Below are 27,613 nucleotides of genomic sequence, written 5' to 3' on the forward strand. Positions count from 1 at the left end.
CCTACAGTCCACATGGGGGCTGACATCACTTTCGCCCTACCCCTTTCTCCATTAGATTGTTTTGATCTCCATGAGGTACAATTAGCAATAAATAGCATCTCTCCTGGAAAAGCTGTGGGCCCTGACGGCCTCCCTGGTGATCTTCTTGTGCACGACCCGAAGCCCTGGGCTTAGTTTATTCTATCTTTAATGAATGCAATCGCCAGGGGGCCTGCAATCCCCGACTCATGGAGAGGAGCCAAGGTCGTCCCAATTTATAACAAGCATTGACAATGCAATAGGTCTCGCAATAGAATAGTTAGAAATTTTTCGTTTTGCAAATGGAAGAGTGGTGTTGCGTGGATGAGTGGCGTTGCGTGGATGAGTGGCGTGTGTGAGTGGCGTGTGTGAGTGGCGTTGTGTGTGTGAGTGGCGTTGCGTGTGTGAGTGGCGTTGCGTGTGTGAGTGGCGTTGCGCGTGTGAGTGGCGTTGCGCGTGTGAGTGGCGTTGCGCGTGTGAGTGGCGTTGCGCGTGTGAGTGGCGTTGCGCGTGTGAGTGGCGTTGCGCGTGTGAGTGGCGTTGCGCGTGTGAGTGGCGTTGCGCGTGTGAGTGGCGTTGCGCGTGTGAGTGGCGTAGCGCGTGTGAGTGGCGTAGCGCGTGTGAGTGGCATAGCGTGGATGAGTAGAGTAAAGACCGACGCCATTAAACTGAGGAAGATACTGGCAGGCATATCAGCACAGGGGCAGAGAGTGACCGTCAGTCAGCGGTGGACCACAAACAGAAAGCAACAGGAACCGAGTGCCTGACAAATACACACCGATAGCTGCAGCGAAGTGGAAGCAGTGGAAACTGACAGCTGCTTAGATAACCCCCATGAGGCTGAAAGGCACAGGGGCGCAGGCGGGCAGAGGCCAATCGACGGAGAGAGAAAAAAGATAGACGAAAAAAAAAAACAAGCAGTAAAGGTTTGCGGATAGGTGCGAACCTAATACGTCAGAGAGAGAAGGAGAAAGGCAGAGCTGGTACTAGAAAGGAAAAAAAATAGTCAGAAAGAAAGATAGAGGCTGGGGAAGACAAATGGAAAGAGAGATGCGATGTCAGAGAGGTTGGGGCTCAGATTTGCATGCAGCCCCTGGAGAAGCCCGCTTGTGGGGACTGGGAGGAAGGGTGATGAGACGCAGGCCCTGCAGTGAATAATTATGGGAGGAGAGATGCTGGCCTGAGGCAGAGCGCACGCTGGGGGAAGGAGGCTGGGCTGCCTTTGATGTGGTAGAGGGAGGGGGTGGGCTGCCTGGTTAGTGCGTGTGTCAGATGGAGAGTGAGAGCAATGAAGTTTGAAAGGGATGGTATCACTGAGTTCTGTAAGCACGACAAACATGCACACCCACATCCGACATGAGTTGCTTTCCATATCATTAACTTGACATGAGCTGTAGACGCAATAGCAAGAACGTCAATGTTATGACTGTTAATATTGTAGCTATTATACATTCATACTTCCGTTCTAAATTGCTATACATTTCTGCCTGATGGTGGGAGCTGGTAGCACGCGCAAGCCAAGCGGCGGCTTTCAGGTTTCATCCTTGTTAAAAAAAATTGCCTTGCCTGGGGCTATTTGTCAGGGAAGCCTCTGCAAGAGCATCGCCTGCATTACTGATGCACACATATACAAGTGTGCCATGGAGGCCCGAGGCTAAGTTATCTGGCTGTCGGGATTTGCCGGGATGCCAGTCCAGTCTATGAAGCGTTTCCAGGAACCACGAGAAGATACTGGCAGGCATATCAGCACAGGGGCAGAGAGTGACCGTCAGTCAGCGGTGGACCACAAACAGAAAGCAACAGGAACCGAGTGCCTGACAAATACACACCGATAGCTGCAGCGAAGTGGAAGCAGTGGAAACTGACAGCTGCTTAGATAACCCCCACGAGGCTGAAAGGCACAGGGGCGCAGGCGGGCAGAGGCCAATCGACGGAGAGAGAAAAAAGATAGACGAACATGAGTTGCTTTCCATATCATTAACTTGACATGAGCTGTAGACGCAATAGCAAGAACGTCAATGTTATGACTGTTAATATTGTAGCTATTATACATTCATACTTCCGTTCTAAATTGCTATACATTTCTGCCTGATGGTGGGAGCTGGTAGCACGCGCAAGCCAAGCGGCGGCTTTCAGGTTTCATCCTTGTTAAAAAAAATTGCCTTGCCTGGGGCTATTTGTCAGGGAAGCCTCTGCAAGAGCATCGCCTGCATTACTGATGCACACATATACAAGTGTGCCATGGAGGCCCGAGGCTAAGTGATCTGGCTGTCGGGATTTGCCGGGATGCCAGTCCAGTCTATGAAGCGTTTCCAGGAACCACGAGAGAGGAGGGAGATTCTGGAAGCTGAGGGCAAGCAGCAGAGAGCAGTCACCAGGAAGAGGCGTGAGGTGGGCCGAGGGGAGCATGGAGTGGAGGGGGTGAGAATACTGGGTAAGTTGAGGGCGAGAGAGGAGGAGCATGGGTCAACGGAGAGGAGTGAATGCGGGAGTCGGCTTGATAGAGGGCAGAAGGGGACTGAAGAGGATGAGAGGAAAACATGGGCAGAATGCAGGAACAAGCTGCGAACAAAGCATCCGAAAGCAGCCTAAAGGGGAGAAAGGAGGGGTGAGTGTAAGCCGAGGTCACACGGCGGGCAGGGGAGGGGGCGGAGCGGGGAGAGCGAGAGCGGCATGTGGGTGTGAAGAAGCCGGGCGTGAAGAAGCCGGGCCTTTGAAGTGAAGCTAAGCTTCACTTCAAAGGTGTCGGAGGAATGCGGGCGGCTGTGCACGCGCTTTTAAGCTCAATGCACATGCGCATTGAGCTTAAAAGTCACGGGCACTGCAAGGAATCGCCACGATTCCTTGCTTGTTAGTTAAAGCGTGGTTAGGCCGCAATAGGCTCGCAAGCTCGATGCGCATGCGCATCGACAGGCGAGACCTAAAAAAGGAGATAGGAAGGATCCGGCCAACTACAGGCCGATCCGCCTAATCGATGTGATCCAGAAGGTGGTGGGTAGGGTTCTCCTTATGAGGATAAGGCCCTGGGTTGAGGTTGAAAAAATACTCTCCCACTACCAAGCAGGTTTTAGGCAAAAAGTTGGCACAATGGACCAGATCTTTAGACTTTTTCTGATTAATTGGAAAGTCGTGACAATCAAGAAGGGCAGTTTGTACCTGGCCTTTATTGATCTAAAAACTGCCATTGATTTAGTGCCACGGGACAAGCTCTGGTTGGTGTTACAAGAAATTGGCATTTCTCCCCAGATCCTTGATTTTGTCAAACGTCTGCATAAGGATAACTATATCAGAGTTAGGTGGGGTACACAATGCCAGCTGACAGAGAGGGTCAAAGCGAACAGGGGCGTACGCCAAGGGTACGTGCTGGCCCCCACCCTGTTCTCTTTATATATGAACGGGGTGGTAAGCCACCATAGAGAGGACCCGGCAGATGCCCCTGTTCTGGCAGGGGAAAAAACACCAACGCTCCTCTTCGCCGACGACACTCTTCTGATTTCCAAAACACCATGCGGCCTTCAAAAGCTTTTAAATAGGTTTAGTTCCCTAAACCGGGCTGGCAATAAATACGAACAAAACAAAGCTCATGGCAATCAATCCTTCCAAACGCTTTAGGAACAATATTACCCTAAACGATACCATACTAGACACTGTTGAGTCTTTTGACTATCTGGGAATTCGGGTCTCCAATGATATGAGATGGAGTTCCCATTTAGCCAAAATGCTCCTCAGTCACAACGGGCCTCGGGGCCATAGCACGAGAGCAATATCTTTCCTCGAGCAGACCAGTAGCCCCTGCACTGCGGTATCCGAGGGTAAAGCGTTGCCTGTGGCCCTCTATGGGGCGGAATTATGGGGCTTCGAAAATGTGGGTGAACTTGTCAAATCGGAGAACACATTTTTTAGAGATCTTGTTTCCCTCCCGATATCTACTCTGCTAAAACCTCTATACTATGATATGGGAAGGCGTTCTATCCAGGATATTGCACGTCTTCGCCCACTACTCTTCTGGGCCCGCACTAGAAGGGTCCCAGAGCTCGCCAACCATGCAGCAGCACTCAGCGAAGAGATACTAGCTGATACAGGGAATAGGGTTCGATGGCTGACTAATCTTAGGAAGCTCCTAGCTGACATTGGGTTCGGGGAGGCTTGGGCCAGCTAGATCCCACTGACCAAGCAGGAACTCAAAAATGCCTACTGGAAATCTTGCTCAGGCTGTGCTGCTCCCAAAGAGTCCATTGCTCAGTTTCTTTTTGCGTGTCCTGCGTACATGACGGCAAGGGCTAAATGGCCCAAACCAGTATGCAAAGAACTTGGTTGCACGAATTACCATGTCGCACTTCGTATTTTAAAACCGACACTGCCTCTTTAACTCTGGTTTGTGGAGTGGCCAAGTACCTGGGCTAGGCTTGGATAATAAGACACAAGCTCCGATCTTCACTACCTCAGTAATCTACCGATTCTATAATGCTGCTTGACCTGTCTTTTTATAATTTTTACATTATGGTCTTAACTATATGTCTATTTTTGTAAAATTGTACAAAAACTTTTATATACATGATGAATTTACATGTTCCATTTTTAAGATTTTAAAAATGTGATTTTTATATATGTAGTATGCTTTTATGATAATTGTTTTATCGAATAAAGCAAGTTTGAATTTGAAGTTTTGATTTTCCTTTTCACAAGCGTCAGTCTTTCATTGCCTGAGCTGCGATTTCAAATGGGCTCTGGATTTGTGTCACTGCAGTACGGTGTCTCCAACGCAGATTATGATCAACTGATGAGCCCATTAGATGCTCATGAATTGCTTTGTTCTGGTGGCGGGATTATGGCCTTTGCAGCGATGCATGGAGTCCTGAGACGCTGGAATATTTTTGCAGCAGCGCATGAATTCTTGGCACGCAGTTATATTGAAGTAAACCTGAGTTGTCCTCTGATGGTACTAAAGGCTCTGGTTATTGAGGAACATGTATGTTCATTCCCATTACTAAATTGGATGGCTGAAATGTTTGCAGATGAGAACAATGACAACCTATTGGAGTCTGTTGCAACATACTGTGCATATACACAGTTCGAGTGAGGTGCATGTCCTTCCCTCTCTCTTTTTCACGACCGACGTCATATGTTGGACATCAGAGTTTTTTTATTTTTATTTTTTCTGGCCTATTGACTTTACTATACCCACAAGTGATAAGTAAATTGGAGTATTTTCAGATTTGGGAGTTTGCTCCCGTTTTTCCATTATGGCAAATTTGAACTTGATACTATCTCTTGTACTGAACTCTGCGTTCCTGCTTTGCCCCCATTACTTGTCCGTGCTCCGATCAAGGGAGGGTGTAGTGGGGCTGAGCCTTGCATTCATACAGTGTTAAGTTAGCATGAGCTTATTAGAAGTTTAAACACCATTTTACCTTTTTCTGTCTTTTGCACACGGCACATACTTTAGCTATTGTTTATAGTTAGGTTGTGTGTTATGCTTCACATGAGAATAACTTGTTTTTCTACATTGCTAGACTTGCTTCCTAAGCTTAGTCTGAACAGTGAGTGCCGAGGCCTTCAAGGTTATATCAACACCGTAGCTGTTGTTCGCACTGATCAGCGCACGTGCTAGCCATAACATATATGCAGCTGTTGCCAACTCAGATGCTGGCGCCTTTAACAATGCACTGTGTAGGCATGATTGAACACAATTGGAGAACTTTCGAATGCTGAGAGCTTGTGAAGAACTTGATGTGATTCACTCCTGCTAATCTTTGAGGTATGGGGTCGCCTATGCAAGCCTAAGAGACCTTCTTTAGTTATAAAATAACCTACTAGCAAAGGAGGGTCAAATATAGGTATATATTTAACCTGTTTTCATTTAGCATTATAACATGCTTTCTCCCTTTGTATTTTATGGAATAGTAACTATGCTGACAATCTTATTTCTTATTATATGTCTGCTTGTATTAGCTAATATGCTGCACCTGAGATCACAGTCAGAGAATAGCAGCCTTAATGCACTCGGGAAACAATTCTAAACAAAATTACTCAAAATAAGCACAACTGATCATAAAGTTCAAAGGTAAGAGACCCTGCAAGCCTACTGGAACATATCACAACATGAATACCCAGAAATACCCAGAAATATATCTGGGATAACCCAATGTACTACAGGCGGCGTCGCAAATGCGCTTCAACAAGGATACAGTGAAACGCTGATGTGAAGCTCCTTTGCTCCTATGTTCGACTCATTGTATCACGAAGAAAGTGAATAAATTTCCTATGGATAAAGTCATCATCGTGCGAATTTTGGAATCTTCTTGTGAAGTGCTTTTGTTTCATTTGAAGTCATTTTGAGAACTATGTATTAATCTGTTGCACCTGAGATAACGGCATTAAAATAAATATTTTAAACTTGCACGTGTCTCCCTTTACTCCCTGTTCTGGACTGGTATGAGAGTATAATGAAAGAGTGCTCATGTTTCCCACCTTACCTGAGGTATTCTAAGTCGCATGTTCTGGGTTGTCTAATCAATGGTGACTTTGCTATAGGACGAAGAGCTAATGCGACACTGATGCTAGTCTGGTAGTGGATTTTGGGTACTAAGGTGAGTTTTTGGCACACCCTAATTCACTGAGGTCCTGAGTCTCTCTGTGCACAGTTCTGTGTCTGAGCAGAATCCCTGCCACAATGGATTTCCTCATTCCTCTCAGACAGATCCCAGGTGATCAAAATAGCGAACAGACTTTCATCTTCATTGGCGATAGTTCAAGGTGCCCCTCAAGGTTCTATCCTTCTACCCTTTTTGTTCAATCTTTATTTGGAACCATTGGGAAATCTCCTATTTACATCTGGGATCCTTTACTATCTCTATGCAGATGACACTCAAATCTACCTTACGGTGTCTTCCGCACATGATATCTCAATCCTCAATGCCACTCTCAATTCTATTAAAAAAAGGAGGTTAGCTCATCAACTCATTCTGAATCCTTCTAAAACTGAATTGCTCCACCTCTCTACCTCACTCTCTCCTCCTGTTCAAGCTTGGATGGATCAGCTGAATTTACTCAATAATAAACCTATCATTGTCGACAACTCAAAATCCCTTGGTGTCATACTTGACAAAAGGCTCAATCTACTCTCCCACATCAATTCCATTGCAAAGAATACACAATACCAACTGGGCCTTCTCTGGGGAATTCAACGTTTCTTTCCAGAGCAAGACCTAAAAACCTTGGTCCAATCTATGGTTCTCTCTAGATTGGATTATTGCAAATCTCTTCTTGCTGGCCTCCCCAAATCTCACCTTTCCCTTCTTGAATCTGTTCTCCATTCAGCGACTCGTTTTGTCTTTGGGGCCAAAAGAAGTGACCACATCACACCCATTTTTACTTCCCATCGAGGAAAGATCAATCTACAAGACTGCCTGTATCACCCACAAAGCCTTGCACACATCCTCCCCTCGATATCTGGCAATTAAACTTAAAATCTCAAGCGGCTCTAGACCTTCTCATAATGCGGAAAATCTACTGCTTGTGACCCTCACCTTCAAAAGGTGAAGATCTTTGTCTCAATCCTTCTCAGGCAATGTGGTTAAAATCTGGAACTCACTTCCTCTACTACTCAGCTCTACCCGGACCTTCAAAACTGACCTCAAATCTCTTCTCCTCCAAAGACACTTCTAGAACTAATACATCCCTTTTCATGTCCCTCAAGGAAGCCATTTCAATATCGTAAACTTGTCATCTATGCCTGTACGATCTTCTTCCTAATGTGTTTTTTATTTTTTGTTGACTGCCATCTATTGTTTTATTCTTTTTTTCATTCTCGTTTGTTACTGTAGCATGTAAATATGTAGAATTCGCCTCATGCAACGTACTTGGTTCTATTGTGAAGCGCTCTGTAACCTTTGGGTAAAGTCTGCGCTTTATAAAAATGCATTACATAAATAAACAAAATAAATACATAACTTGTTCATCGGTGCTTCGGCGCAGGGGTGATCTGCAACTCCCCTGCCAACATGCTGATAATAGTTTTGTTGTGGGCACTACGGCACAATTGAAAATAAAAAGCATCTGAAGCGTCTACCGTGCAGGCAGTCACGCATCAGGCAAAGTGTACTACATATCGTGTCCCTGTGTGTCTGACCTGCACTCTCTGTGCTGGCCAACCTCTTGGCCCAACACTACAGCCAGAGCCTTACTTTATCTGGGCTTGTGGCATTGTGTCAGGGTGTACAGAGCCTCATTTGATGGACAGAAAAGGTTGTCTTCCATAGGCATGCAGTGCAGATTCAGACTGGTCTAGCGGAAAAGGAGATGCTGTGTTTGCTGTGGAAATACCAGGTTTATGGCAGTGGGGCGCCAGAAGTCAGGAACTAAGGAAAGAAAAGCAACAGAACTGTTGATAATCAGGAGGTAAGCTATACAGTAAGCACCGGTAAATCAAACAGGTCTCAATCTCAGGACATGTTTACTTTGTTAATGAAAAAGAATTGGAAATGTAGTTTGGGATGCTTTAAAGCAATACAGACGGTGGTGAGAAGCACACAGATTCGATGACAACTATGGAGTACAGTGGAGGGAGCAAGGACATGTTATGGCCCAGGCTGTCGGCTTTGGAATTGGGTAACCAGGTTCGAGTCATGGCTTCACTCAAGATCCTGAGCACATCACTCAATCTCCCTGTGGGGTTTTGGGGGGTGAGGGTAGAAAAGGAGAGGCCACACGATGGTGTTCTGTAGGAAACGTGCTGTTCTTTTATTTTGTATTGGTACTCCTCATCCCTTTCAAGCAGGGAAATACGAAAAGGAAAAAATATATAGAAATACTTTTAACAAAAATGTACAGTCCGTGACTTTGTCCAAAAAAATATATAATTTAAATAAGGTAACTCCTTTTCCTGGATACTGCTCCGGACTATCAGGAGTGGGTCTGAGGTCTTCCGGTCTTCCTTCTTTTAAGTTCTCTTTCAGTGGGTGGGAGGGAAAATAATCAGAACATGGTGGGGTCAATAAAAAGGTAATTGGCGCTTTTTATATTTGTGTGCTTCCATCACCAGGGTTCTTGCAATGGGGACACCAGGGTTCTTGCAATGGGGGCTAGGGATGTGAGGAATTTGGGATTTCAAACCTGTGTGCTTCATTTCCCCACACCACCCCACCACCCCCACCAAAAGGCTCAGTTTAGTTTTACTCGCCTTGAACCACGGTCCGTCTCCTGGACCATGGCGCTGGGACCCGGGGCGTCTTCTCCCTCGCGCAGCCCACCGGGATTGACCGCAGATAACACCAGGCTCTGCAGGGTGAGTCTCTTCTCCTCGCCTTCTTGTCCCGTTCTGTTTTCCTTGTTCCGTCTTGCTGTTCGAGCTTCCTCTTCCCAGTTCTCCATGTCCAGCCGCCACCGCTCTCTCGCTCTTCCCTGGTCTGCTTTACCCTCCTCCCTTTCTACTGACGTTAGACCTGCCTCTGCACAGTTCCTCGAGAGACTAGACCGCCACCCTATTCCAGTCTCTTCACTTTCTGGCTTGTTCCAATGCCGTAGCTGTCCCCCTCACATATATCCCCTCCCGGGAATGGCCATTCAGTGGATGGGTGACTGGATAGATAATCAGCGATCACTTGACAAGCTCCGGTTATGTGTAAAGTCTGAAATACAAAAGGTTGTAATGCATCTGAGGATTCCAGAATTAGTGTCCTTGTTGCATACAAGCCATTTAAGGGGGCGTGATCCGTGAGTACTAAAAAGGGTTGTCCCAAGAGGTAATACTGTAGCGCCTCTATGGCCCATTTAATCGCTAGGCACTCCTTCTCTACTATGGAGTAATGTACCTCTCAGGGAAAAAGTTTCCTGCTGATGTAGAGGAGGGGTTTAAGATCACCAGTAGAGTCAGGCTGATATAACCCGGCTCCCAGCCCAAGACCGGAGTCATCTGTTTGGAGTATAAATTCTTTTTGGAAGTCAGGACAGTGGAGTACTGGATAGGTACAAATGACATTCTTTAGGGCTTGAAAACTGTGGTCGTGTGTAGTATTCCAGGTGGTTATGCAAGAGGGATATGTTTTTGTCAGAAGGTCGGTCAGAGGACTGGCTAGTGAAGAAAAATTTGGGATGAATCTCCGATAATATCCTATAAACCCAAGAAATGAGCGTATGTCGTGTTTAGTAGTGGGAATGGATATCGCCTTCATAGCTCCTATCTTGCCATTTGTGGTTTGAGCAGACCTGCTTGTATCTTGTTATCCTAAATATGGGATGGAATCAGTCACCAACAGTGATTTCTTTGGGTTTATTGTGAGACCAGCTTCTCTTATAGCAGAAAAGACAGCGGTCAGGTGTTGGAGATGGTCCTCCCAGGACAAACTAAAGACAGCAATGTCGTCCAAGTAGGCTGCAGCGTACTTGGTATGAGGTCTCATCAGGCGGTCCATCAGACGTTGGAACGTTGCTGGGGCCCCAAGGAGACTGAAGGGCAGTACTCTGAACTGCTATAACCCTGATGGGGTCGAAAACGCAGTTTTCTCCCTGGCTTGTGGGGTAACGGGTATTTGCCAATACCCCTTAGTTAAATCATGTATTTGGCTTTCACCAATTTTTCGATCAGTTTGTTAATCTGTGGCATGGGGTATGAATCAAACTTGGTAATTTCGTTCACCAGGCGAAAATCTATACAAAAGCGTACACTACCATCTGGTTTTGGTACTATCACAATCGGGGAACACCAATTGCTTTGGGATGGTTCTATGATATTAGCTTGTAACATGGCAACTACCTCTTTTTCCACTGCCTCTTTTTGTGCCTCTGGGAAGGGGGACAGTTTTTGTTTTATGACGGTTTGCTCTAAGGATATGAAATCATGGTTTATAATAGTAGTTAACCCGGGGGGGGGGAAAGAGACCAGGAAAAGCATCTAGCAGGATAGACAATTGGGTTTACTGTACAGGGGTTAGGATGTCTAGGTTGTGCATATGTCTAGAGATTTTTCGGTGCTTACGAGAAGTGCCTGTTTGTCGGTCCTGGGTCAGGTCGGGGAGTACCTCTTGGGGCAGTGATAGGGTCCATGATATATTAGCCTTAAACTCCTGGGATCTATGAAATGTACAGGCCAGTTCCACTGCTGTCACTGAGGTTAGGTTAGGGTGGTGTTTAACCTATGAGCGGGTACTTGCTGACAACGCTTCCAAATATTGTTCTAGGTATACCCGTTCAGTTACTTCCTCCGTACTAGAGGTGTGGGGGGTTAAGCAGCGCTTCCCCAGGTCCCTGACCCTGTAATAAAGAGAGCGGGGATTATCGCCTATCATCCATGTCTCCTTTCGAAACTAGTTTCTATAAAATTCTTGGTTGCAATCCATCATTCAAGTATGGCTTTCTTAGATCTCCTCATAAGGGGTGGTGCCATTGGGGTTGGCGGCTTGATATGCTGCTTGAAGTTCTCCTGATAGGTGGGGAGCAATGTATTGGCTCCATCTCTCCTGGGGCCAGGCCGCTGTGGTTGCTACCCTCTCAAAATTTACAAAAAAATAATCAGGATCATCCCCTACTTGGAATTTTTGTAAGATGGATCCCGGGATGTTAGGGTGTACTCTAGTATTTACTACGGTGTCTTTGAGTCAAGTCAAGTTGGCTTTATTTCGATATAAAAACATATCTTAAAAAGCATTACATACACATGATAAGAAATTTAACAAGATAAAAACCAATTTATAAAAACAGTCAGATGAGATACAGTGCATAAAACAACAACGATTGGCTAAAAGAATTTTCAATTTTGGATAAAATAGGATTAAACAATATATTTAAGCCTTCTTGACCTAATCCGCCAAGCCCAACTTAAAAACTTTGCCATGCCACAAGCAAACAGGGGCCGGGTATCAGACTTCAAAATTCTCAAAGCTTCACTATGTTGTCTGATACCCAATATTTTGCACAAAGACTGTAGCCACCTGTCACGAGGGCATTTATAAGCTTGGCATTCAAACAAAAGATGGGGCACAGATTCTAACCTATTCGGACAGAAGGGGCAGAAGGATGTAGTTTGTGCTGGGATCCTCCAACGGGAAGTCAGTACCCCCAAAGGAAGCAAGCCTATCCTAAATTTAGAGTAAAGAGCCCTATCTGCAGGTAGCAAGATTACATTCAGATAATCCTCACGGAGTGTTACTTCCTTCACTAATAAAAAATCTCTGGACGATTTGCATAGGTCAGGGCTGGAATTCCTCCTACCTGCTACCCAGTCCCAATATACTCTTTTTAGAACTTGCTCAGGGGGGGCCGATCTAGACTCCCAAGCTCTTTGAGACCCAGCTCGCCCAACAGGTGCTTTACATCCCTGAGCCACCTTATTTTCGACCATCCCGTCAAGGATAGTATTTCCCTCAGTCCTTCGGCATAGCTATGAAGTTCAGGAACCCTCCATAAGCGAGCCCAAAGAAGGAGGGGTCTTAATCTGGCCTGATCTGCAATGGCACGACAACCCATGTCTAACAGCAGGGGGAGGGTTGGAGTGCTATAAGGGACACACAGCAAATCTTTTAAGAACTTGCTCTCCAAACAGGTAAGCAGGTCTAGATTTTGAGAGCCCCACAACTCTGCCCCACATAGGGCCGCGCTAACACCTCTTGCTGCGTAAATATCTAGGACCGGGGCAATGTGTTTGATACTGGATGACCTCTGTTCCTTTATGAGCGCCCCCACCACCCGTTTATGGCACAACAACATTTTTTGGAGATGACTATTCCACCTCATGGTGTCAGTGAGGCGGATACCCAGATAATCAAACTCCTTTACTCTTTCCAAATTTACCGAGTCCAACACTGGTGGTCGACCAAGTTTACTCGGGGGTTCAAGACCAAAAATTTGGTTTTATCAGTATTGATTACTAACCCCCTGCTGTCGCAGAAGGACTGAAAACTGTCAAGAAGCTTCTGCAAACCAGCTAGGGATTTGGAAATTAAAAGGGTATTGTCCGCAAACAGTAGGGTGGGGTCTTTCCTGCCCGCCAGGGATGGGGCATCAGCCGGATTTTTTAAAAGGTGCTCCACCACTCCGTTCACATATAATGAGAACAGAGTGGGGGCAAGGACACATCCCTGGCGGACACCTCGATTAACTGTTATGCGGGCAGTCTTTTGGGCCTGTTTGCCCCACCGCACCTGCGCGTAATTTTCTGCGTGGAGCTTCATAATTAGAGACAGCAAATGCGGGTGCATCCCCATATCGAACAGTGCCCTCCAGAGGCGCCCGCGGGGCACCAGGTCAAAGGCAGTCCGTAAGTCGATAAAGGCAAGATACAGACTGCCTTTGCCCAGTACGACTACCTTCCAGTAAAGCAGCACTAGACGAAAGCACTGTTCGATAGTCCCGGTGCCTGCTCTAAAGCCTGCTTGATAGTCAGACAAAATTCTATGTTCTTCAGCCCACTGGAGGACCCTTCCAAGGACCACTTTCCTTGCAACTTTCTGTGTGGAGTCGATTAGGCTTATGGGCCGGTAGTTTCCTGGGTTGTCCCGTTCCCCCTTTTTAAAAATGGGGACAACCTCAGCCCCCATCCAAGATTCAGGGACAGTGGCTCCCAAAAAAGTTGCATTGAGGAGGGAGGAAATGAGGATGCCCCATTCCGCAAAGTGGAGGTGAAGCAAATCCCTCAGTAGGCCATCAGGACCTGCAGCTTTATTGGGAACGAGGGATTTGATTGCCTTCTCCACTTCCAAAGCGGTAAACTCTAAAGCCTCGTTTAGTCCGGGGGGGTCCAGTGGTGGTAAAGTAAAAAGGCCCAAGCCTTCTTCCGATGAGGAAGTATACAGGAGAGAAAAGTGTTCAAACCAGGAGGCCTCGGGGATATTGCATATAATGAGAGAGTCAACAGGCCAATGCCTGGATCTAACCAGATCCCAGAAACCTCTGGTGTCCCTCCCTGCACTTGATGCTTTTAGATCGAGACAGAACTGATTTTCCCACCCCTTCTTGGCTTCCCTGATGGCACCCCTATAGTTCTTTCTTGCGGTGCTAATTAACCCACTTTCCCCTGCTTTGACTGCTTCAATTAGCTCCCTCTTTGTCCTCCGGCAATCAATTGAATACCATCCTGGAACGGCCTTGGGACGTGCCCGGCCTGTTGTCCTACCTTCTCTACTACGTATGGTAAAAAGGTCACCCAGGGTTTTTGTTGTATGGCAAAAAAGCGAGGATATCTCCTGAGGCCTCTGAGTCATTGACTCTAAGCTAGTCAGTGCCTCGGACATAATCACCCCTATGTCTGCCACTTTCCCCTCATCAATGGCCACCTTGTCCCATTTCAGGCGTCTCCCGCAGTTCGATGGGCAGACTTCACCCGTCTGCCTCAGCAACTGGGGCGCCTGTATAACATTGTTCACCATCCAAAAGGTGGACAAGGATAGTGAGAGAGTTATGATCGCTATCCACAGTTGGTATAACTACCATGTCCAACAAGTGGGCCCAAAGTTTAAGGTCCAGCATGATATAATCAATTCTGGACGAGTGATCTGGCATATTGAACGTATGGGCACCACCACGGTCCGACATCGTTCTCCCATTTGTTGCTCTTAACCCATACTCCAATGTAAGAGCATTCAGTTGAATTACCCGTTGGGACCACCTCTTAATTGGAGCCATTGATAGCGGTGGGATGCCTCTTCTAACGTCCTCTTCTAGGGTACCCAAGATATCATCAGCCGCCAACGGCTCAAACGAGCAGTTGAAGTCCCCTGCTAGCAGAATATATGAATTGGGATTGCATGCTCCAAGTTCCTCCTCAAGACTCACTAGGGTTGGGGAAGACATACTCCCATTAGGTCCCCTAACATAGATATTAAAAATTTCCAATGACCGCCCTCCAAGAGGCCCTGTCATAGTTATCCTCTGCAAATCAGGGCTTTTGTTCTCTATGTGCCCGATCCGGCAGCCCAATGAAATGCTTACCCAGATAATTAGGCCGCCCGATGGGCGGCCCCTGCCTGAAGGGGAGGGAACAGCTGGAACAAAATAGGTCGTATAACCCACCTTATGCCGTGGTTCCAGGGACCAAGTCTCCTGAAAAAGACATACCCCGGAGAGATCTATGAAGGTGTTCCACTCCGGAGAATCCAGGTTTCGGGCAATTCCGGCTACATTCCAGCTGATAAACCTTAGAACACTATCTGTAGCTGCTACCTCAGCTGGGGATTGTTGCAGGGAGGGGATGGACCCAGAGACAGATTTTTCTAACACGCCCTCTGCCACTACCAATGATTCCATGACATTTGGGTTAGTACAAGCAGGAAGAGCCCCAGAGGAGAGACCAGAAGAAGGTATGTGGGAGAAGGACAATCCTATGTCCCCTTGGCTGGATATGCCGCAGCCATAGAGATCTTCAGTAGAATCAGATAGTTTAGTAGATAGGTTACGACTATTACGTCAGTAGTCCCACCCTGGCCAGTTATTACACAAACCTGTGTTGTGGTACAGCACACTGGGAGAGGGTAAATAGCTGTTACCCCATCCCACCCCCCTGGGAGGACCATTAAACCCTCTAGTTGGCTGGTGCGGGTAAAAATAGCTGAGATCACGGGTACTAATACCCGGGGCATTCCCGCTAGGATCTTGACTGCACACGAACCGTGCTACCCTGGGATCTTTGAAGTTGACTAAAATACAGTCACCTCTTAGATCTTAGATAAAGGTGTCTTTGAGTCTTAAAATTGCTGCGTCCTGCACCTGCTGATTTGTCACGAGCAGGGTAGTTTGTTCCCGCAGTGGGTCCTGATGGGCTTCTCTGTCCTTATGAGCACTTTTAACCTGTCGCCAGGGTTCTGGCAATGGGGACACCAGGGTTCTTGCAATGGGGGGTAGAGATATGAGGAATTCAAACCTGTGTGCTTCATTTCCCCATACCACCCCACCACCCCCACCAAAAGGCTCCTTTTTGTTGTACTCTTCTTGAACCGCGGTCCGTCTCCTGGACCGCGGCGTCGGGACCCAGGGCGTCTTCTCCCTCATGCAGCCCACCGGTATTGATCGCGGATAACACCACGCTCTGCAGGGTGTGTCTTTTCTCCTCACCTTCTCGTCCCATTCTGTTCTCCTCGTTCGGTCTTGCTGTTCGAGCTTCCTCTTCCCTGTTCTCCACGTCCAGCCGCCGCCACTCTCCCGCTCTTCCCTGGTCCGCTTTATCCTCCTCCCTTTCTACTGACGTCAGACCTGCCGCCGCACCAGTTTCTCGGGAGACTAGACTGCCACCCTCTTCGGTCTCGCGATGGAGTCCGTCTTGTCTCTCTTCTTTTTCCGGCTTATTCCAATGCAGTCGCTGGCCTCCTCACACTCCCCATGCCTAATAAATCAATGTGACATTGTGTAATGTAACTGGCACCGTCGGGCCCTTGGGCCGAGTTCGCGCTATACATAAACAGACGCACACGGGCAAAAGAGAGCAGTTGGGTTCTGAGGTGAGGACAAGAAGCATACAGGAGACAGTAACATGTAGCACGGAGGTTGCAGAGAAGCACACTTTGCTTGAGAGTGATACGGGTGTGGTGCCTAAAGAAGGATACAATTGAGACAGTGTTATGATGTCTTCTTAGCAGAAGTCTTGTGGAGCTTCATTACTATGTCACACACGTTCTGTCTTTCCTTATTCTATGGAATGTCAGGCTGACGGCACTTGACAGTTGGCAGTTGCACTGGGCTGTCGAGGTGGTTGGATGCCAGGTTGTGCTAAGGATTAAACTTATCTTGAAAATATCCTTCTTCAAGACTGTTCTGTCCACGAGTGTTCACAACAATTTTGGCGATGATCCTGGGCCTCTGTGTTTCCTGTGGACTCGTTGCACAACCTGGTGATCGGCTAACGCCTTGTGGTTTGATTGCTTGCTCCTCGCCTGTTCCGCCTGGTGTTTCGTGACTTGGCTGCCTGTTTTCCCAATGTTCGAGGTACTGTAGCCGTACTTTTCTTCATTTCTGAGTTGCTGTCGGATTGCGAGCTCCTGCTCGAGCTTTACAACGGTGGAATCACGTGCTCATACCTCGTCACTGGAACACATACCTCATCATTGGAATGCACGGTGTACGTTTCTCTTCATTTGCGCGCATCACGTACACCGTGCACAACGTATTACGCCGCCATATTGGGATTTCCTTTCAAAGCGCATTCCTCACAGATTAAATCGCTTTACGATTCGGTCACGAGCCACAGGTATTTCTTTCTCCAGCATCAAGAGAAAGGTATTTATCTCTTCATTAACTTACAGCAATTTTTTCAACTTCGTATTCCTGTGCAAGCCACTTCGGATTTCTGTGGAAGCCTTTTCACAGTGATTTGCTCACCTCCTTATTCTTTCTAAGACCTCGTATTATTTGTTCCTTGACAAATTGTTTTATTTCTTTATTTTACTACGCTTCTAAGTAAGTATGCTCTCCTTTTTGTTTATACATTTTGAGTATTGCAGTATATGTAAAGCATTTTAAAAATGTTGTTACTGTGGTACTGCTCTTATTCATTACTGTCATGAATTCTAATGTTGTTACACCTCCTATGTTTCTCCCTCTTCCTGGCACTCCTGTCATAGATTGGGAAGATTGGTTAGAAATGTTAGACAATTACATTGCTGCTCTTGATGGTAAAACAATTCCACCTGATAGGAAAAAAGCACTTTTACTCAGTACCCTTGGTAGTGAAGGTCAGCGTGTATTCAAATATATACCTGTAGCAATGGGCCAACCCATGGATGACGTATACAAAGAAGCTCTCAAGAGACTTAGGACAAGGTTTGCCAAAGATGTCAATTTGGTTATGAACAGGTATAGATTGTTTACTCAACCCCAAGCTGAGAATGAGAGCATCGATTACTTTGTTTCTAGACTATGTGAGCTGTCCATAAAGTGCCGTTTTGGAAACATGACCGATGAACTAATTCAGGATCAGCCTATAGTACAATGTCGTAATAGGAAGGTTCAAGAAAGAGTTTGGGCTGCGAAAGATCCTTCTTTAAAAGATGCTATAGACGTGGCTAAAGTTATTGAAGAATCTCAAAAATATATAAAAGAGCTAGAACTAATGGACACAGATTTATCTCAGATTGGCAATGTTTAGGTTGATTACAAAGAGGAAGGTGTTAATGTTAATGCTGTTTCGAAGAGGTTTACCAAAAATAACAGTGCCTAGAATTTTTCTGCTAAGATCAAGGGGAAGGAGTGTTAGCGTTGTGACAGTCAGTTTCATCTGGGTGATTTCAAGAAATGTTACGCTTTAGACCAAACTTGTAGGAAATGTGGTCGTAAAGGACACTATTTGAGGATGTGCAAACAAACTGAGAGTTTGGACAAAAATAAGTCTAAAGTTAATGTCATACAATAATCGTCAGATCTTATACAAAACACAAATAGAGTGTTGATTGTACAGGAAGATACTGACTGTATTGTTGGAGAAGTCAATATAGATGTTTATAGATTAACAAGACCTTCTGCTGAATTCAATGTGTGGGGGCAGAATGTCTCCCTCATGGTAGACTCAGGTTCCTTGTTCACGATTATTCCAGAATCTTTGTTCACCTCAGTGTGGGAAGATGTTTCCTTATCCAAAAAGGACATCAGTCCTGTTGGATCTCAAGGTCAAACTATTGACATTTTAGGTTATATGTTTGGCTCTAATACTTTTAGTACTAGGAGTTATGTTATGTTATGTTAAATTGCGTTTATATAGCGCTCGGCTACTCTAACAGAGTGGCCCGGCGCTTTCCACAGGCAGCTCAAGTGTAGAACAACATAACAAGAAAAAGCAGACTCAAAAGAAAAAGACACCCACTAAACAGAAAGATTAAAAAGCCAGGTCTTCAGATTTTTCCTGAATTGAAGCAGATTGGGGATACTGCGTAGTGCCAACGGAAGCGAATTCCACAGCTGGGGGGCCTTGAGGCTAAAAGAACGCCCCCCTGATGCGGGCCTTCCTCACACGCGGAACCACAGCAGTGAAGAGGGATTCAGAGCGCAGTGAGCGGGCAGGGCGATAGAAAGCCAATCTCTTCTGCAAATATCCCGCACCTGAGCCAAACAATGCTTTGTGCATCAGCGTCAGGGATTTAAACATAATCCGCTTCTGGATCGGCAACCAGTGGAGCGTCTACAGCAACCCAGAGGCTCGTGCTCGCCTATGCAGACCAAAAATCGCACGGGCAGCAGAGTTTTGTATCACCTGCAGGCGCTGGACCAAGTAATCCGGGAGGCCTAAGAAAAGGGCATTGGCATAATCTAACCTGGATCCGATGAGCGCCTGCACCGTAATCAGCCTGTGCTCCGCAGATAATAAAGGAAGAAACATCTTCATAATGCCAAAGCAGGTGCCGGACAGGCCGAGAACGTGCGCTCTCAATGAGAGCTTGTTATCCAGCTTAACGCCAAGGTTCTTGGCAACCAAAGAGGATTGTGCCGGGGGACACATAGCGGCCGGCCACCATTGCCGCCACTCGGGGTCGGTGGCACAGCCAAAGAATAAAACCTCCGACTTGCTGGAGTTGGCCTTCAGACTGTTCCGCTGGAATCATCCAAAAACCATACCCAGACAGTCCCGAATTCTCTCCCCATCAAATGGCTGATCTTTACCACATGTGAAGAGGAGTTGCGTGTCGTCGGCGTAGGACACGATCTGGGCTTCGTAAGCCTCCACCGCAGCCACCAGAGGGGACATAAAGATGTTAAACAACGACGGGCTCAACACAGAACCCTGTGGAACCCCGACTCCCAATGGCGGCATCTCGGCGGAGCTCTGGGAAACCCAGATCGTCTGGCGGCGGCCATCCAAAAAAGATGTAAACCATTTGAGCACCGTCTCCCTTAGGCCGATGTCATAAAGCCTGGCCAGGAGCGCCTCATGGGGGACGGTGTCGAAGGCCGCCGACAGGTCCAGCATGACTAACATGGCCTTGCCACCCACATCCAAGGTCTCCCTGATGATCTCTGAGACCTCCACCAACGCCGTTTCCGTGCTAAAATTGGGACGGAAACCGGATTGGGATGGATGGAGCAAGTTGTTGGATTCTAGGAAGCTCGACAAGACGCCATGAACATGTTTCTCGGTGATCTTAGCCAAAGCCGGGAGAAGTGAAATTGGCCTGTAATTGGCCAAAACCTCGGCATCAAGGCCAGGCTTTTTCAGGAGGGGGATCACCATTGCCCTTTTCCAGGTGCGTGGGACACTCCCCTCCCTCAGGGAGGCACTGAGGATCGGGTTGACCAGAGGGTTCACCACCGCCGCCATCCCAGCCAAAAATTTGGCAGGGCAAGGGTCAAGTGGTGAGCCAGATTTAAGACTGGCCAGCAGCACCCGGGACGCATCACTAGAGACCGGTGGAAAGTCTGCCAGCACTGCCGTCGACGTGGACGATGTTCCATGTCCTGCCCCGGGGCCGCAACAACCCTCCTCCGAGCTCTCCAAGGAGTGTTGAAGGGAAGGTTTACATTGCCAAAGATGGCCCACCTATTTTGGGTTGGATGCACCAATTTGATTTGCATATTGTCATCAATCCTAGGTAACCCAACCTAATTATGGTGGTTGATGATGAAGTTCAGATTGGTGATATTTTGAATAATTCCCATGGAGTTTTTGAAGATAAATTGGGCTGTGTTAAGAATTACCTCCACAAAATTATTTTAAAACCTAATGCCACTCCGGTTCAACATAAGCTTGGAAAAGTCCCTTTGTCGGTGAGACAAGGCCTTAAAGATCTGTTACAAGACTTAATAAAGTCAACAGTAATTGAGCCAGTTGAAGCGTCTCCATGGATTCCTCCAGTTGTTTTTACACTTAAATTGGATGGTCGTTTAAGATTTAAGACTTAACCGTGACATAGTTACTGACACATTTCCCCTTCCCAACATCAATGAATTGTTGCAATCTGTAGGTAGCGGTAAGTACTTTTCTTAAATTGACCTAAGAAGTGCATACCATCAAATCAGATTGCATCCTGAGTCCATACCACTTACTGCATTCATTACAACAGCAGGAACGTTCCAATTCACTCGTATGCCGTTTGGCCTAGCCTCGGCTGCGAGTGTCTTCACACGTATGATGCCTAATATGTTTGAAGGGTTATCGGGTGTAGTCTATTTCCAGGACGACATCCTTGTGTCTGGGAAGACTGTTAGCGAACACAATGCTACCTTACGTCAAGTGTTATAGAAGTTAGAAAATACTGGTTTAATAGTCAACAAAGATAAGTGTGTATTATTAACAGAACAAGTTGAGTACCTAAGTTACACCATTTCTAGTGGTGGTATTGTGCCTAAGAGGAATTTGTTAGATGCTATTAAAAAGTCCCCTTCACCTAAAGACAAAGATCAACTCAGGTCCTTCTTGGGCCTCGTTGAATATTATTCCAAATGTGTTAGAGGGTTTGCAGACATTTCTGAGCCTTTGAAAATTTTATTACGCAAAGGTAATACGTTTGTGTGGGAACATCTGCAAGAAGAATCCTTCCAGCGCATTAAGAATAAAATTTGCAATGCTGGGATTTTATCTCCTTTTCGATCCAGCATGCAAATCTTATCTTACTGTGGATGCTAGCCTTACAGGAATTGGTATGGTATTTTCTCAGTTGCAACATGGAGTAGAGAAGACTATTGCCTTTGCTTCCAGGACACTCACGCAAGCGGAAAGAAACTATTCAGTAATAGAGCGAGAAGTACTTGCTGCAGCTTTGGGTGTTCAACTTTTCAGAGTGTATTTGTGGGGTATGAAATTTGTTTTGAGAACAGATCACAAGCCTTTAATGACGATTTTTTCGGCTGGTGGAGCTGGGAAAGGCTGTGCACATCTTGCCAGACTTGCAGCCAGATTGCAAGAATATCTTTATGACATTGTATTTATTCGGGGTTGGAAAAATGTGCAACCAGACTGTTTGTCTCGGATGTCAGTGGATTGGGAGAGTGTTCATGAAAATGTTGGGAAAAATGTTGATACTGAGGAATCAGTAGCCTTGGTGAGAGATGTGTGTGAGTGTTCCTTGGGAGCTTTCTATGAAGCTCAGTGGATGAGTGAAATGCAGTTGGATACCACTTTTAGAGAAGTTATACTTTTGATAAGGAAGGGTGCTTCCTGGGAAAATATGGTGTCTGTTTCCGTTAGACCGTTTTGAAAACTGTTAGATGAATTGTCTCTATGTGATACTGATATAGTTATGAGAGGAGATCGATTTGTGAATCCTTGTGGTTTAAAGCTACATATTTTTAGATTAGCACATGAAGGTCATTTAGGCCAAGGGATGAATATTAGGAGGATCAAGCAAGAGTTTTGATGGCCGGGAATGGATGACCAAATTAAAAGCTGGGTGGAATCCTGTAATTGTTGCAAAGAGAGTGAGAAAAGATTAAAAGTTGGAAGTCAGAGTAATATGGGTCAAATCACTGATCAAGGGAATCCATGGTTTAACATTTGTTTGGATTTTATAGGTCCTCTCTCAGTATAACCTGTGGACATGCGATTTGCTGCTGTTGTCATTGATGTTCACTCAAGATGGCTTTCTGTTGAATTCATGAGGGATATCACGACTGAGTCTACCATCTCAGTGCTGGAGAATCTCTTTTTACAAGAAGGTGTTCCACATATGATTTTGACCGATAATGGCACAAAGTTGACTACGAATGAGATGAGATGTTTTTTGGAAAGGTGCGGAATTAAACATTCTTGCACTTCTCTCTATAATCCCATGGGAAATGGTATTGTGGAAAGGTCGAATAGATTAGTTAAGGGCACCATTCAACTTGCTTTAGCCAATGATTTGTCTCCCAGGCGTCTTGTTGAGAGAGATGATTTGGTCATATCGTACTACTATTTATAGTATAACACAAAAGTCACCTTTTCAACTTATGCGAGGACGTCTTCCAGGCACCAGGTTGGTACCTGCGTGGTTTAAGGATTGAGTAGGCGATTGGGTTAAATTGAAGTCTGGCAGAACTACAGCTGGTTTGAACAAATTTAAGGGACCTTTCCGTGTTGTCAGCGTGGGTACGTTTTTTGTTGTTGTTGAAGGAGGTGAGAGGTGGAATTTACGAAGAGTAGCTTTGTACCAGAAAGGAGGATCTATTGTCAGACATGCTTCTGATGCTGAAGAATGTTCTGGTGCCATGTTTATTCCAGATACTTGGTCCCAAGATTGCTCCCAAGAGTCCAGTGACACACTTCTTCCTGCTTCGCAGGGTGGGGGTATGAGTGGTGTTACAAATTCTGGAATTGGAAGTAGTGTTAGTGTGGGGCAAAGGGTGGACAGACCTCCTTTGTATCTTCAAGATTATGTTACTGCTTGAATTTGTTTTATGTTTAATTTCTTTATTTTTTTTGTATTCACTAAGGAAGAGGATGTATTATGATGTCTTCTTAGCAGAAGTCTTGTGGAGCTTCATTACTATGTCACATACGTTCTGCCTTTCCTTGTTTTATGGAATGTCAGGCTGACGGCACTCGACAGTTGGCAGTTGTACTGGACTGTCGAGGTGGTCGCTGCCAGGTTGTGCTAAAGATTAAACTTATCTTGAAAATATCATGCTTCAAGACTCTTCTGTCCACGAATGTTCACAACAGACAGCTAGTTAAAACATGCACTCTCATGGAGAAAAAAAGATTGCTCGAAAAATAAGCTCTCATAGAAGAACCGAAGGAGAAAATCAGAGAGGTGGTAAAGAGGCTATGCTCCACGGGAGGTGCATAGAAAAGCTGCATTTGCTAAAGCACATAGGGACAGATTTACAAGCCCCTTGTGACATCTTTACGACACCGTTGCGTCACTTCTGTGATGCAGCAGCATCGTAACTATTGCGCTCAATATGCAACAGACTTACAACGTGACGCATCTAGTGAGATGCGTCACGTTGAAAAGCCCAGCGCTACATTATACCTGCGTCTGGTATAATGTCTGCAGGGTGGGCGTTCCATCGCAAGGAAGCCACGTAAAGGTGATGCAGTGAAATCTACAAGATTTCACTGAGCCACTTTTACGTCCCGCTGCGTAAAAACCTTGGCTGACGCACCACAATAAGTATAGGCCGCCCCTGAGCACTGCTGGAGTTGTGTCGCGCTTGCAACATGACTCCAGCAATGCGCTGCCCTTACGACATAAGATGCGACACGCATCTGACTATCCTTGTGCCATGGTGTGTTGCATTGCAAATGCAACGTATCCGTGGTGGCGCAAGGGTATTCCCATGTGTTGCATCTTTACTGGTGCATCCCTGCTAATATGAAGGGATGAGCCAGTCCTTGTATATCTGCTCCTTAGAGCCACCAAACAGAAAACAAGCACAAGTAACCACAAAATCAATGGCATGAAATGGGCAGAATGCATTCTTAGATAAACCTTCAGCATGTCCCCAGTATTTGTTTGTAACAGGGAGGCTTTGACATAAAAACCGTCCCCCTGTACTGGCTCTAGCCCATGAGGGAAGTGCCCAGTAGGAAAACAAGCATTTGCAATGCAATCGGTCTCGCCTTAAGGACCTTAAAAGTATTTAGCCATGCAGCACATTATCCTGGGTGTTATATCTACTGTTCTCATTTAGCCTTCTACAATGCCCTGTACATGAAACACTATTTGGAACTCGGAAGCAATGCATTGGAGCAACACATTTTAATGCTGCTTCAATCCCTCATAAGGGTAATATATAAATATGATAATAAAATACCACTGGGCAGATTTGTGCCACTTTTGCGTCATTTTCCCCATGTTAAAAATGATGTAAAAGTGGCACAAGGGGCTTGTAAATCTGCCCTCACGTTTGAAGCGGCCGAGGCTATTGATAATGTGTACATTAAGGGAATAGAGACATGAAAACAAGGGGAATATATGAATTACTGCTCAAGTTGTGAACTCTAGAAGCACTATATTTATATAAAAAACACATCTACATAAAAGCATTTTTCCTAATTCTCAAATGCATTTAGGACCTTAAAAGTATTTAGAAGTTGCTGACAGTGGAGACGGGCGCCATTGTTAAAGTGTGGCAATTTGCGGTTGTTAATAAAATAAAACGATGTTTAAAAGTTGATTTCTGCCAGCCCCAGAACAAATGAAAGATGTTTGCATTTGCATTGAAGTTCTCTGGTGGAACCCTCCGCTCGTTTTCTCTGTTTTAGCTGGTGCAGCTTTCTTTTGCATTCAGTGGTGTCTCACTGGCAGATTGAATGACAAAAGCGTGTGTCTCAGTTTCTTACATTCCATGGTAAATTAGCAATCTTCAGAGATGGTGGCAAACGCATTCATGCCATTTGAACAGTGCTAAATATAAAACCGAGCCAACGCAGAGTGAATGGTGGATGAGGAGAGCTGCCACTGGCTGAACACAAACAGGTCCAGACAGGGAGTTCTCCCCAGCTGGTGGCAGTCAAACAATCACACTAATCCAGCAGATTGCCTGGGTTGTGTAGACTCCATGTGAAGACCAGTGTGGGGGAGGGAAAGCTTTATAGTTCTGCTAGCTGGGGCTGAAAAGCGATGGGCTTCTAAACCTTCAGGGGGGAAGCTTTCCTGGAAAGACAGACTGGGAGGTGAGGGGGACAGAAGGGCCTCTCGCTCTTATAATATCTCTAATAATATGGTGGTACAGGTGTTGCTGACCTGCAGAAGTGAAGCTGCAAAAGCAACTGGCCCTTATTTCCATCATCTGGTCCCTTAACATGTAACTAACTGCTGCACAGTAACCAGCGGCTGTTTTGTTGGTGGCGAAAGCTTACACTACCACCGTGGACACACGAGACAAGGAGATATAAAGAAATAATCTTACAGGAAATGAGGATGAACTGAGATCGGCCTGCAGAATGAAGGAAAGAAAATCCCACTGTTTTCCGCCCAGGAATCAGAATGACGTGAAAAAACACTGAACATGAAGATGGAGCTTTCAGAATATTTCAGTAAAGGCTCAACATAGGTGAACGGCAGAGTTAAAATTCTATATAATATTAATGTTAATGTTACTGGTATTTATAAAGTGTGCGCATACCCGTAGGTGTCTTGGCGCTGAAGACAGAGTAGGCCTGCGCAGACAACTAGTTCTGGAACAGCCAGGTTTTTAGTCCTTTCCTGAAAATGGAGATGGAGCTCGCCCCTCTGAGTTCGCTCAGTAGAGGGTTCCACTGTTTAGAAGTGCCAAAGCAAAAGCTGCCGTTGCCCCAATACAGTGTTCGAATTCTGGGCACTGTCAGGAGTTTGGCCCCTGTAGAGCAAAGATGTCTGGTTGGTTCGTACCAGACAAAAGGATTTTGTAGAATGATGGAACTTGAACAGTTCAATGCTTTGTATGACAAACACGGAGCCTTGAATTGTATCCGTAGTGCCACAGGAAGCCAATGCAAGTCCCGCAACTCTTTGGGTACCGATAATCACCTAGGGGTGTTGGACAGTAGTCATACTGCTGTGTTTTGTACAGTCTGAAGCTTTTTTAATTACTGCTTCTGAATGTTCAGATACCACCCGTTACAATAATTGAGTTTTGACTGAATCAGCGATGTGACTACTGTTTTTCTAGTATCGGCAGGGATATACGGAAAAATCTTCCTTACTTTCTTGATAAAGAATTGGGAGGAGGAAACAGTTGCATTTATGTGTTGAGTGAGCAAAAGTTTGTGATCAAGCCATACTCCCAAGTTCTTAGCCTTAACTGCTGGTTTTGGCGGGTCTCCCATTTTAGCCGGCCACCATAGATTGGCCCAGTTTGGTTGCATATTACCAAAGATCAGGACCTCTGTTTTTTCGGCATTAAGTTTAAGACAGTGTGTACTCATCCACTGATTAATGGCACACATACAGTTCTGAAACTGACGAGCAGGCGGGGCCTGATCTTTTACATGCAGCCACCACAATCTGGGTGTCGTCAGTGTAAGATGTAAGACTGAACCCAAATTCCCGGATCAGAGGGGCCTGTTCGGAAACATATATATTGAATGAAGAAGGACTTAAGGAGGAGCCTTGTGGCACTCCGCCCAGGAGGGTATAAGGCTCAGAGTAATGCCCATCAACCGACACTGTTAGTCTCCTATCCTTGAGAAATGATGATAGTAGGGTCAGTCCTGTGCCTCTGACCCCCAGACTCTCCAGTCGCTGTTGCAGGAGAGAATGATCAACAGTGTCAAAAGCGGCTGACAGATCGAGGAGCACCAGGGCGTCTGTGCTTAATCCATCCATCACTGCTCTGATTTCCTCAGTTGCGTGAATGAGTGCCGTTTCTGTACTATGTTCTTGACGAAAACCGAACTGGAAGGGATCAAGCAGGTTATTGTCACAAATTAATTGAGTAAATTGGCTATTCGTAAGTTTGTCAATTATTTTGGCTGGCAGAGGAAACCGGACTATAGGACGGTAGTTGTTCGGGTTGGTTGCGTCTAAAGTAGGTTTTTTTAACAACGGAAGGATGGAGTTGTCCTTCCACATAGATGAAAAAATGCCCAAATCAAACATATAATTAAAGATTTCTGCTAGCCAAGAACTCGCCAGATCCGCAATTTCTTTCAGGAAAACCGGTGGGCAAGGGTCAGCAGGAGATCCCGACTTAGCTTCATGAATGTTATTTGCTACTATTACTGATGAAGTGTGGGAAAAACTAGACAGAGTGTTCCTGTCCGAATCAAGGCTTATCGGAGGGG

This window comes from Lissotriton helveticus, chromosome 5_1 (assembly GCF_964261635.1).
Source record: "Lissotriton helveticus chromosome 5_1, aLisHel1.1, whole genome shotgun sequence".
NCBI lineage: Eukaryota > Metazoa > Chordata > Amphibia > Caudata > Salamandridae > Lissotriton > Lissotriton helveticus.